Raw genomic sequence first — 13,688 nt, 5'->3', positions numbered from 1 at the left:
AAACAAATTAAAACTTTGCAAATGGTCACAGAAATGGTCTTTATATCAAGCATATCAAACTTTTAGGAGGCTTCAAACTGTTTAAATTGCAAACCAAAGACAGAAACTTTGCTTCTGTATTCAATATATATATACATATTAGTAGATTATTTTTTAACTTCTTCTCACTAACAACAAAAATGCAGGCCTTAAATGAAGTTTAAAGTTCTGGAAGAAAAAATGTCTTTGATGTCACACTGCAATAAACAAGTTGGTGAAGTCAAGAAAACATTTCAGAAAATGTTGATTTGTGGTACAGCTACCAATTAGCCATTTTTTGTTTGTTTTTACTTTTGTAAAGTTCGCTAAAACTGTATTTACTGCCAGTACTAGAGATTTACCAAGTAGAAATCAAAAGGTATGGTTTTCATTTCTGCAAAACATGTTATGCAGGAAAGGGATGGTAGAGCTGGAAGTAGTTTAAGTACAATTACTAGCTATTTTACACAGGCCTTATTACAAGATGCACATACACACACGTGTGTGTGAAACAAATTTAACTTGCAGAATTTCCTTTAGAGCATTATAAAAGTCCAGTATGAATTATGAATACTTATCTACTAGCTAATTCACTTTCTCTCAAGTCTTCTATGACAAACGGAATAGTACAAACTACTGCCACTGTACCCAAAATGTCCAGAACACTTGGCAACAATAAAATCTAGTTGATCCACTTCAGCAATGATACGACTTCGTCTTGTAAATATCACATTCACATTAAGCCTCTAGATGCACAGTAAAAAATACGAAGACGACGTCTCTTACAGGAGGTTTTAAGAGTTCCATTCTCACCTTTCCATACTTGATGAAAAAAGTGATTTGGGGGCTAATTCAACAAGAACTGTCTTCTGAATATTCATAATCACTCATTTTTTTCATTCAGAAATTTATTTTGCTGGATATGCATGGTACTTTCACCTTGAACTAAAATCCAAAACAGTAACACAAGAGCAGGAAAGAGAGGCTCACTCAGCACCTGACTTCAGTGCTCCACAAGAAGGAAGAATATGGACTCATGCTCTCTTAACCCAAGGGAGTCCTACCAGCCAGCTGGAGAGGCCAGAGGATGCTTCTAGCTGTTCTTCTGGCCGCAGCTGGGCCACAGCAAGAGAAGCACATGAAACACCCATCAGGAAGCTGAGTATGGGACTCACCTGTACCCAAGCACTGGCAGAGGTCAGGGAGAGGTCCTGAGCCTTTCTCCAAAGATCACTGGCACAACATATTCATGTTCATGGACGGAGTGTATGAAACAGCACCAGACCAGGAGAGACAGACTGAATCCAAGACCTCTGCCTGTCACAAAGCTTCTCCAGTTACGTTACTGTATTTCTTGTCCACCTCCATCAGGACTCGAGTCCATTTTACAGCTCAAAGGATTACACGACAGTTGATAAAGTATTACGCAAATTAACAGAATGCAGTGCTTTAGATAAAGAATACCCTACACAAAGAAATAACCTACTGAGAAAAAATACTGACATAACCTTAAAGTAAGTCAGAATATATTTTCACATGTATTTCCATTCTTAAGAGCTCAGGTTAAGAGTGTAAAATGAACACTTTCCTCATACAGTTACAATACCCTTTTTTAGAAAAGGCTAATTTCAGAGGTATCTAATTTCTCTCAGAAATAGTTTCTGCACATATTTAAATAATTCATAAGAAAAAGTCACTGTCTCTAGTGAGAGAATTATAACATTGGCTTAGACCAACTAAAGCCAGGCTTAAGCAATACTGTACCACCACCAAAAGAGATGGTTTTGGTTAATTCTTCTCATATGGACAGGACCTCTTTCATTAGGTCATTGGATTCTTATTTTTTTCTTCTGCCTAAGCGTAAGGGCCACCATAAGCCAGTATAGAATCCAGGCAGTTAGTAAGAAACAAAATTATCTCTGAACATGAGAGGCAATACAAAAATCTGCTTCTGCTATCCTTTGTCCATACAGTCTTAACTCGCATTTAGGACATTTTTTCCCTTCTAAGAACATGACTCAGTTGCTATGCCTAGAGTAGGACTAATTTCTCAGTCTTGAAAGCCTTTCAGCAATGGAATGGGAAGCGGTAGATAGATTAAATTAGAAGATCAGAGTTTACAGTCATTGAGCTTCAGAAAGCAATTTACTGGCATTCTCTATTTAATTATCTCAACACCTCATAACCATTAATGAATTTATCTTTACTGCACTGAGATTAAGCAACTCTACCCTAAAGTTCCACAAGAAGTCTGTATCTGAGCCAAGAATTACACTTATAAATTTTAGGATAGCACTTTGTCTACATCACCATCATTCTTCCCAATGCTAAAAGCAGTTAATTTCAGCCTCATGAGCCGTGACTGTTGCCCCCTCCCCCACCTACTTAAGATAAAAAATAATGTTTGTTTCTCTTAGGGCCACTCTTGCCCACTCCATTCCTACTGCTGTGCTCACCCCTGACAACAGTTTATTGAACCTAAGAAAAGCAAGTATTTCTCACTGATAGCCTTACGTGCAAAACATGCTCCCCCTCTCCAACCCACAATGCCCCCTTGAGGCAAAAGAGAAGGGAAATGAAAAAATTGTTTTGTTTTGTTTTGTTAAAAAAAAAAAAAAGAAAAAAAAGCTGAACTGCAGGAAAAAAGCAAACCGGTGAAAAAGAAAATTGAAAACCACAAAGGCTGTCCACACTTACGACACTCATCTTATCTTCTCTGCTTAAGCAGCCTTTTTTTTTTTTTTTTCATGACCTCTTTTCTGGTGTGAAACTTCATCCTCTTCACTACTGTTCAGAGCAGTTTAAAGAAGGTTGCAGTTCTGAAATCCTTCTCATGTGCCCTAAATGCTACACACACAGGTACATATCAGGTAAAAATAATTTGAGAAATACTTTATTTTAACTTAACTCTAATTAAACACACATTTCTATAAGGCAGTCAAATGCAGGGAAGTGAGTAGCCATAGGTATGAGAAAAAGTACTAACTTTTGTTGTTTAGAAAAATTAATCTTTAAATCTGCTATAGTCTAGTGATCCCTACAGATCACCAATAGACACGGCTCATTCCTGTTTATCAAGAACTAAACAAGAAAGTAAAGATTTCTGGTGGGCTTTTAATTTTGTGCCTAAAGTCTTCTGTTTAGTTAGCTCTACTTGAAGTGTAAAAAAAGAAAGAATTCTAGTCTATCTGCTGTATCTGATACTTTTTTTTTTCCGTATTTTTGTGTACATCAGAAGTACAAAAACCTTCTGGAGTCAATGCATGAGGTTAATAAATACTGGTAAGAAAGGTAGTGGAGAACAAATCCGATTTTCTCAATATACTCTACCATCTTCTGTTAGCAGGCACATACAAAACACAATGAGAACAAATTACATTCAGATGGTACCAGTGTTCAGGATTTTAATATCGCTCTCCTCACTACAACTATATAAAACTCTCTGCATAAAGGTTACCTCTAACACATCTTCCAACTCTTAAACACATTAAAAAACACCCTTATTACACTGTACATTTAACCACAACACAAGGAAAGGTTAGCTCCCAATAATAACCTTATAAAGAAAGTACGGTATCAGTTAAATGGATTTTAAGTAAGGGTCCAAGATCATATTAGGCAGCAATTATAAGCTACAAATTGTATTTCATATCTTCAGCAAGAGTTAGCACAAGTCTTGCTGAGTCAAATCTCTGCTATAAAGCAAAGCCCCTTGACGTGTTTTAAATGCTGCAAGCAGCTGAGCCCTGAGGGGTTAAAGCTAATGCTAAAGCTAGGCTTGAAGAGTTGACCAGGTAGCTTGTGGCCATAGATCTAAGTATGTCAGTCACAGGCAAGTGTACCGTGCTCTGGTCACGAGTGAAGGCCAGGAGTAATAGATCAAGTTCATCAGCTGTTGCAGAGCCTACCAGAGCAGCAGCAGGGTGAAACATTAGTTTCACTGAGCCTACAGCCATCTGAACAGTAAAGGTGACACTGGATGGTGACTCATTATTTCCATCTGTCAAATGAAAGTAAATGTATTACAAGAGTTTCTTCCAAATAATACATCCTGGAAAAGACCCTCTCAGTGTAAGGAGTAAAAAGAACAAAACAAAACACAAAACAAAAGAGCCCATTCCCATCAGAAGACCTCAGAGGAGAAGCAATCTGTTACCACATCACCCCAGTGTAGCAAAACAGTGGCCTTTTCAGCCTGACCCAAGGCACCACCTACAAAAACCACAAACCACCACTCTGCAGCCATGCTCTGAGCACTCACCTTGCCTCGTCTCCCCTCTTCTCCCGGAAAGTCCCACTGGCCCAGAACAAAGCAGGGAAACCTAGAGGACATACTTCATGTGTGTTGGGGACTTCCCTACTGACAGAGGTCCCTATGAGGAGCAGCTTCCTCCCTCCCAGCCATGCCGCCCAAGGCTTGGGTCTGTGTTTTGTTTTGCTACCAAAGCATTCCAGGCTGTGTCAGTTTGGATTGCAACATAAATATTGTGCAACTGCAGACTCGTTAGTTCCAATTATGGTAATATTGCAGGTGACAACGAGAAAGATATTTTCTATAGTCTGTGGTCATATTCTGCTCCCAGTCATCTATGACTGAGATGAAGAGAAATTCAGCTGGAGAAACTGTTGTTAATAGCTGAATTTGGATAAAAGTGTACGCCCAGCATTGACTTGAAAAAATGGCAGCTTCCCCATTCTGGTAATAATTTAGTCATAACAACAAAGAACTGAAGAGCAGTCACCAAGTATAGAAAAACGTATTTATAAAACTGTATTTAAATGATACATAAGTATAATTAGAGGTTTTTATATAAGCACCATTGATTCACAAAATGAACAGGCATCTACATGTAATACAGTTAGTGGTTAAAGTTTTATTCTAGCTACTGAAGACATGTACTGAGTAAGAGGTTAAAACAGCACTCCAGTTAAGTCCAGGACAGTAGGTTCCGTTTTTATACAAGATCAAATAATTATAATTTTATTCTTTTAGCGAGTCACACATGAAGATTTAAAGTAGGAGTGCCCAGTCTGCAACCTGGGAGGACCAATCAAGCATCGTGCAGTTTGCACCACCCACCACTTTTCTCAGACCTTACAGCAGCTCACCTCTCACACAACAAGCAAATGGCAATGGGGGAAGCTCTCAACAAATGGCAGCAAGGAGGTACCACCAGAACACTGCCCCACAGCCTGCTCCTCTTCTGCTCTGGAGAAGCCTGAAAGAACAAGGAGCCTCTTGGAGAGGAAGAAACAAAATGTGTAGGAAGTCCAACAAACCTATAGCAATACCCTGCCTAGAGAAATATGTAGGGAATTACAGGTGTTCAACCACTACGCTGCTTGAGAAGCATGGACAGAGCTCCTGGGAACTTACTGAGCAGATCCCGTAGTAGCACAGATCACACAGCACACAACACCAGCAATGCTATGCAAGGCTACCATGGTTTGCTGAAAAGGATGGACACCATTGATTTAAAAGAAGTATACGTGTTCATTTTTTAAGGAGCATCTTCCTCATATGTCTGGATCTTCACCAACGATGTACCTAACTGCTGCACTTTTTCAGATTCATTGAATGAACAAATGGAAGTGAACCCTTGGAAGTGTTTAAATATAAAAAAAAAATCACTTTAAATAGGTGATTTTCATCTTAGTGGTAACTTGCTCAGAGAATATAGGTCCAAGAACTTGTATTTAAAGAAAAACCAAAAGCTTGGCAATCTTCACTGGTAACATAAAGATCATCTCCGGGTTGTGTTTTGAAACTCGCTTTGTCATCAGGATTTGTCCTTCTCTTTCATGGGAGTAGTAGAAAAAACACTGTTTTGGTAAGTGTCACCACAATTTTTGTTACCGCAAAAATTAGAAAAAAAAAAAAAGTCAACAAGACACAGAGTCTTTTGTATAAATGACAAGGAGCACTGTAAAGAGTCACCGTTATCTGTTTCTTGAGACCTGTCATCAGAGTCCAGACAAAAAGGGATAGGGGACAGGAAGTTGAATTCATAATCAAATATTCAGTTGTGGAAAAACTATGGGATTAAAAATAATACTCCATTAGGAAGGAAAAAAGTCTTTCTTGCTAATTTGTGGCATCTTGTCTTCCTTTGCAGTGGGATGGCTTAGCCACATATAAGTAGTCACTCACCAGTCTCAGCCTAGGCAGTTCTGAAGAGCAACCAAGTAGCCTCGGGAAAACCTCAGACACTTATCTTGCACATGAACATACAAATACATCTGAAATATCAACAAATCTCCATATCTAAGCTGAAACTCTGAGTAAACACAGGCAGTCTTCATATCAACTTCAGAAAATTTTGGATTCACACTTCTTTAGGACGTTTTCTATCCCGTAAACTGAGATTCAATAAATCTACCCAATGGATTTTCCCTTTGAAGCCTGTAACCTTCTTCCTGGGAAGCTGCTGATGGATGTGGGTACAGATGCAGACACACACTACTCCCAAAGATGCACAGCTCCACACCCACCACAGACACATTTCAACCATCATCAATTTCCCCACCAGTGTCCTACAAGAATACACGAGTATTTTGGCTATGTCACCATTCTCCTGGCTTTTCAGTGATCACTTGAAGGTCCCAGATATACATTTAAAAAAAAAAAAAAAAGGAAGAAAGGAAGAAAGGAAGGAAGGAAGGAAGGAAGGAAGGAAGGAAGGAAGGAAGGAAGGAAGGAAGGAAGGAAGGAAGGAAGGAAGGAAGGAAGGAAGGAAGGAAGGAAGGAAGGAAGGAAGGAAGGAAAACAATTTACATTTTTTTAAAACTTGCCATGTGAAAGTTCAAAAGATATAAAATTCCAGTTGCTCTGGTACACTTCACACCCTTTCCAGATCAATCATAAACAGGGGCCCAGGAACAGACTGGACAACACTTCCAAGGTTAAACACATCTTAAACTCTTCCACAAGACTTCATTCACTTAAAATAGAATTAAATACCAAATATGTCCAAGTTTCTGTCACAATACACTTTAATTCCTTCTTATTAAGCACAAGAATGTGCAAGGATTTATGACATTGTGTGAAACTTCTTCTGCATATTCAACATAGTTATCTTATGAACTACTGACCACATATATTCTTCAATGTACACTGGCAGTTATTGTGTACTGAAACAATTTACAGGCATCATCACAACATTAAAAGTAATTTAAATGCATTCAAGACGTAACAAATGAGTCTGAGTGAATTTCTGGGCAAAGCATTACATGATTTTTAGCAAAACAACATCCTAATATTTACACAGCTTTAGCACCCATATATTCCACAGATTCATTTTCAACTGAAGAATCATTTTTACCACATACCTGGGAGTCTTCAGCAGTGCCTCTTATGTTTACTGTGCTGTACATAGGATAATAGTTTATTCCTTATCTGAATTAAATATCTGCTTACACTAAGACGAAAACATATTGACACAAGTGGAAAACATAACAGTTCATCAGCTATGCACATCTCTGCAGTCTGTGCACACCTGACTGCATTAGGTTTTTGTGTTTTCATTTTTAGGTCATGAGAATACTGTAAGTACTGTAATGAAACCACAGTCCTGTCTGTGTTCTCTCACTGAGTAGTGCCTTGAATCATAAATATTTCAATTACTGTGTTTTAGACTCCAAAAGATACTAGCCTCTGTTTTCTATATACTTCCCCTTTATCTTCAAAAGAGCTCTGCCACACCAGGAAAGTAATGCTTAGCACTGCACTAATTAAACATCAACTTCCAGCACAACAACTAATAAATAAGTTTTCAAAGACACACACTGTAAATGACAAAACCTAAGTATTTTTTTCAAATAGCTTACAGCACTCTTAATGCCCAAACTTTGACCAGTGTCAACTGCGCCTGCTAAAACTGCACCTGACTGCATGCAGAACGCTGCCATGGAGAAAGTTGGTTGCTCCTTCTCTTTGATGTAGTTATGGTGAAAAATGCATTTCAGATATTGGCCATCAGATAAAAATCATGCTGCCTTTTCTCCTGCAAAACCACACTTTCCTAGCGGCTCCCCCCTCACCACGCTGGCTGGCTCTGTCCCAATCACATGTTTTCTCTGGCCGTTTTCCACAGCACTCCCAAATCTTCATTGTTTTTGTGTTGTCACTCTCCTTTCCAAAGCCCTTCGTGGCTTCCCACAGCTACCCCTTAAAATTTCCTTTACATTATTTGTGAGTGGTAAAACTTGACAGTTTCTGATCTAATTTCCAAGCAGATAAATGTCAACTGCAGGTTTTACTGCATGTGATTACCCAGAGCTTTTTTTTTTTTTTTTTAACCAGGTGGGTTACAATGCCAGAAGAACATTGAGCCTCCTAAATATTAAGAGTTACAAAAAGAGAAATCAACAAAGTAATTGAGAGCAACTTTTTTTACAAGATTTGGCTTTGACTGAATGCTGGGTTTAAATGGTGTTCAGGGATATATTCACCTCTTTTAGATTTTCTCAGCCGTTCCTGGGCAAATTTAAATTCAACATCTGATAGATCCTTAGCACAATATTATGCTTGAAATAACTCAGCAGCTCAGAGACTACCCGTATGAACACAGGTTCCTTAGTTTGCAGACTGAGTTATCCAACTCGGCCTTGTGGGAGAAGCGGCGCAGCACACGGAGCTTGTACAGCCATTCCCCTTCCTTCCCCCAGAGGATAGACCACCAAAATAATAGTGGTTACATCTGTTAAGATCACAGTGTTTTAACGCCTGCATGTGTCAGATATGTAATTCGTCAAATTATCTCAAACATACAAATTCAAACTACCTCAAATACATAATCCCCATTTTTAAAATAAGCACCATGTTGCTTTAGGCTGAAACACAGAAGCTAGATAATTGAATAAATCGGTATTTAAATTTTTGAGAAATTCTGATCAAAGTTGCAAAATATGCATCACGTTGTGAGAGCAAAAACAAGTGACTTTCAATAGGACTGCATATTCCTTCAGCAAAACATCAATCTTATGAGGTACAGGCAATTTTTCATAAAAATGTAAATACTTACCCAAAGAAGCAACGTGCTTAGAAAAAAAACTTCCTAGTTGTATATAATGATATATCATCTAGCCTCAAAATGTCACTCTTCAAACGCATTTCCAGTTTGGGGCCCAACAGCAGAGAGGACAGGCTACCTCCCAGGGGAACGGAGCTGGCACGGGCCTGCTGCAGTTGTGCCTTGCTCACAACATCCTGCAGGCAAACTAGCTTAAACGGGGCTGAACTCAGCAATTTGTCGAAATGCTTAATTTGATGCAATTTGCAACCATGGTCTGGGGCATGCAGAGGTCCAAGGGCACACTGAGCAAAGGGTCTAAGGCCACCAGTGGACCAGAAACTTTTCTCTCACAACAGGGCATGGGTGGGGTGATGGGGAAGCAAACACCCCTCCCTCTTGCTGAACGAAATTGCTGCCCATCACTTCAACCTACCTGCCCATTCCCTTGCACAGCCTCATCAGACAGAAAGTCACCTCTACAATCTACAGCCCCAGCAAAGCCTTCTGCCGCCGTCGGTGACAAGCATCCAAACTTCGGGCCCGTCGCATGTGCTGTTCACAGCATCCAAGGGCTCAGCTCTGCCCGCAGCAGCAAGCCTGACTAGCGCACATATTTAAATATGAAACCAACTGCAGCGAAACCCTTTCCAGCTGCAGCTGTAAGGAGGAGGACGTGTGATTACTATTTGCAAGAAGACGAAATAGCTAAGTGAATGGATAAAAAGTTAAGCCTACAATGCTCTTGTTCCCCCTTCTGAACAACCTTTACAATTCACTAAAAATGCTTAATATAGTTGGTAGTATAATACAACGTGCTTAACATTTCAATTTAATTTGCCTTAGAATGGGAACTGAAAACACGATATTAAATGCCATTCCATGCATAACTCTTCGGAGCTCAAACTTTTCTATCCAGCATCACCCCAAACTACACTTTGGTGCACCGGTGAATGTCGAAGCAACTGTTCATTAAAAAGATTATTTTCAGCTACTTCACTGATGACAGCACAGACGAGCTATTGCTGGCACTTTTAAATCCAGCTTCCTGACACAAAACATTGTCTTGCCCTTAAAATGCAAATATAGCAGAAATGGAAATTAAAAAAAATAGCAAGCAGAAAAGCCAAAACAGATGCAAATCTTGCATCAAAGGATATAGATGCCTCTTATAATTTGAAGTATACATCTTGGAAGGTTTAAAAAGGCAGTAAGTGTCATTAAACTACTGAGAGCCTCAAAAAGGAGAAGAAAAGATTATCAGTGTTAAACGATACTTGTGGGACTGTTCCTTGTTTTTATGCCAATCTAGCAGTTTTGAAATTTGAGTTTAAAACTAGCATTGGAAACACTCGCACTAAGGTAAGTACGTTCATTCTTTGACAGAGCAAATGTGGAAGCAAACCTCCAAACAAATAACACTGAACGTGATACTGAGGTTACTTTACTGTAGCTAACCTGTTCTATAATTTCATCTTTTTTTTACTCATTTTTTCTGGTGCTACTAATTTGCAATCAAGAAAGATTTCAGATCAAAATAGGACGGAGAATGGGAATCTAAATGACAAGCATTCCTTTTAATGAGGATTAGTTGAGAGGTATGCTACAGTGGCAATGAAAAAATAGATAATTCACATTACTTCCAGACCCACTAGCTGCCATGAAGTTTAAAAAGAGTAATCACTTGAACTGTATCAAAAATTAGTATTTTGTAACCCAGTTGATAGCATTTTTGAGTTTCAGGGTTATTTGCAGTTTTCTCCAGTCAAAATCACTCCATGAGTACTTCTCAGTGACCTATGTCCTAAATCATTTTAAATCCCTACAAGCAAGTGACCTCTTCATGATCTGACTCACAAAGAAAAAACATGGTGACTCCCACCAACCATTCTTTTTTAAACCACTATCAGAACTAAATTTCTCCAAAATATACCTGCCAAAAAAAAAAAAAAAAAAAAAAGGAAGAAAAGGGCCCTCAGAATTCAAGAAATATTAATTAATCACACTATCAGAAAGATAAATACCAGTCCTCACGTTCTGACGATGAAAAACAAAGAGGTTAAGTGACATTTTCAATGACACATAGCAAAACACTGCCACAGCACGGATCAGATCTCAGAAGTTTTCTATTGTTTTCAGCCCACTAGCCTTGAATAACTCCTGTGCATGCAATGCTGAATCAGGTATATTCAGAATATAAAAAGCTTATTCTAGTTCATGTAAACCAGTCCAGAAAACAAAGCCTATGCTATAGTAATATTTTAAAATACATTAAAGTCCATCGAGAACATTTCTGAGAAAATATAGCTTTAATCTTAAAATGATAGTTTCGGTGCATTCTATTACAGAAAGCTTAAAAATGTATTAAGCAACAGATGATTGCTAAAAAAAAATCAGTCACTTCAAAAATCTCTATAACTCAACACCTAGCTATGGTACAGACCCTACTGAGGTTTAAAAATAGTGACATGTATTGATTAATTAAAATATCCCGAGCTCAACATACTTGCTTTACTCTTCCTCACACTCTGTAAACACTAATTAGGTTGCTCCTTACAGAACCTTTGGTAATTTTACACAAATTTACACTAAGGAGAAAGCTACAAAACATTTAATTTTTCTCCTCTCACAAATGTTACCCATACTTTACTCAAACAAAGGTCTTGTAACAAAACCTAAGAATCCCCAAGGTTAAACTAAAAACAAAGAAATACCCAAATATTTATACAATTGATTCTGCTCAAGCTTGCACGTTAACGTTACTGTTACATCTTACAGCCTACACTAGTAAGGCCGCACATGAAGCAGCCTATTTCAGGTCCTAGGTATTAAAATAAATCAGAATAGTTAATTATGCATCATTTTGTATGTCACTAAGTGACCTATGAATTAGCATGAAGGTTACTTTATGTACTTTGGGAATGCTCTGTTTGAAACAGTTTCCTTTCCCTCAACTATTTAGTAATTTACTATTCTAAACAGTTAAACAAATGATTTAAGTATACAACAATGCTACAGAACACTACTGTTTTGAAAGACTAACATTAAAACAGTGAGTAAGTGCAAAATAGGCATCTTTTCCATATCTATACTAAATACGAAGAAATTATTATAGTCAGGGAAAGCCTTAAATTAAAAATAAATACTAATTTGAACACTAAAATCTGTATCTCACTCGAAAGGGTTTAGTGCAGCATTAGAGAAGCGGATTTAATAATTAATCATATTTTCTTTAGAGTAATATTACTAGCAGTAATGTTTTTCCTTAATGGTTTTAAATTACCTAGCACAGGAAAAAAAAAGTGTGTCAAAATCTCTTAAACTTTATCTGACTTCTTTTTTCCCCCCACAAATTAACATGGGAGCACAGACACAGCGCATAACTTCCTAGTCCCACATTGGTAACGAAATTTCCAAGGGCCTGATCCAAGGGCATCGAGTCAACAGAGTGATTCCCACTGATGTCAACAGAAAGCTTCCTGCTGACTCGAGGGAGTTTTGGATAAGGGCTTTCATGCAGGGAAAAGACCAGGGGAAATCCTCTTTGGAAGGGGATCTTCTGTGTTTTTTCTCTTTAAAAAAGTATATAAACAAATGAGGCTTTGTAAAAATAGAAGCAATTCCCAGGTAGTGATTACCGCATGTGCTTCCATCTGCGGCTCTGCACCATGTACGTATAGATGATGACAGTATAAATTTAAGGACTTTTGAGGTTATTTTTCCTCTGAGAATAGAGCAGCAGTGCGCCTTCTCTCCGGACTGCTCTTGCGAGGTCTGAATGAACGCTCTCCTGCCAACAGACCCTGCCCGCACACAACCCAGCCTGCGCCCCATGCCAGCAACCCCATCCTGGGACCTCACCAGTACCCAGCCAGGGGCTGCGCTGGGAAACGGGCCCGCAGCCTCCTGAACCTGACATCTGCGGGGTGAAAAAGAAAAAGAGAAATCGCCTAGCGGGCTGTCTTTACCTTTGCCATGCAAGCGCAGCTGGGTGGCAGCGGCTGTGCGGGCAGAGGCCGAGCGCTCCGCGGGGCGCGCAAGCAGCGCGCTGCGGGGCAGGCAGGCGGCGGGGCAGGCACGGCGCTCGCCTCTCCCTCCCCTCCTCGTCCTTACCCCGGCACTCCCGACTTGAAAAGCAAACACCTCAGGGCATGCCTCACCGCCGCGGTCTCCCTTCTCCGAATAAATAAATAAATAAATAAATAAATAAAATAAAAAATTAAACTTTCAAAACTTTCCAGGTCCCGCGGACCTCTTGAATTTCAAGAGCCAATTTCAAGGCAAGGCCCCCACGCACCAGCCACGGAGGCCGCCTGCGGAACTCCGCAGCTCCAGCAGCATTATTTATTAATCCTTGGTTTTAGGCTTTTTTTTTTTGCTTTTTTTTTTTTTTTTTTTGGGGGGGGAAGGGGGTGTATAAGGGAAGGGGGCGAAAGTCGTCGGCAGGCGCAAGAGGCCCCGCGGTTCCCCACCCGAGCCAGCGGGGGCGCCCCGAGGTAGCCCCGAGGGGGCGGCCGGCTCCGGGAGGGGGGCCCCGGCCTCCCCTCCGCGCTCGGAGGACGGGAGGGAGGCGGAGGGGTGGGGGGGAGGCTGTTCGCTTCGCCCTCCGGCAGGCAGGCAGCACACAAAGGAGAAACGTGACACGTTTCTTCACCCCGG

At 39.8% G+C, this 13,688-nt stretch overlaps 1 protein-coding gene across 8 annotated transcripts in view; it reads right to left on the bottom strand.

Moving 5' to 3' along the window:
- FOXP2 (forkhead box P2) overlaps nucleotides 1-13,688 on the bottom strand; it is a 431,190-nt gene that overhangs the window by 416,047 nt on the left and 1,455 nt on the right. The window lies entirely within an intron of this gene.

Source organism: Aythya marila (assembly GCF_965140915.1).
Source record: "Aythya marila genome assembly, chromosome: 1".
NCBI lineage: Eukaryota > Metazoa > Chordata > Aves > Anseriformes > Anatidae > Aythya > Aythya marila.
Note: the sequence above shows the minus strand (reverse complement) of the source record. Positions and strands in the feature narration are given on the sequence as shown.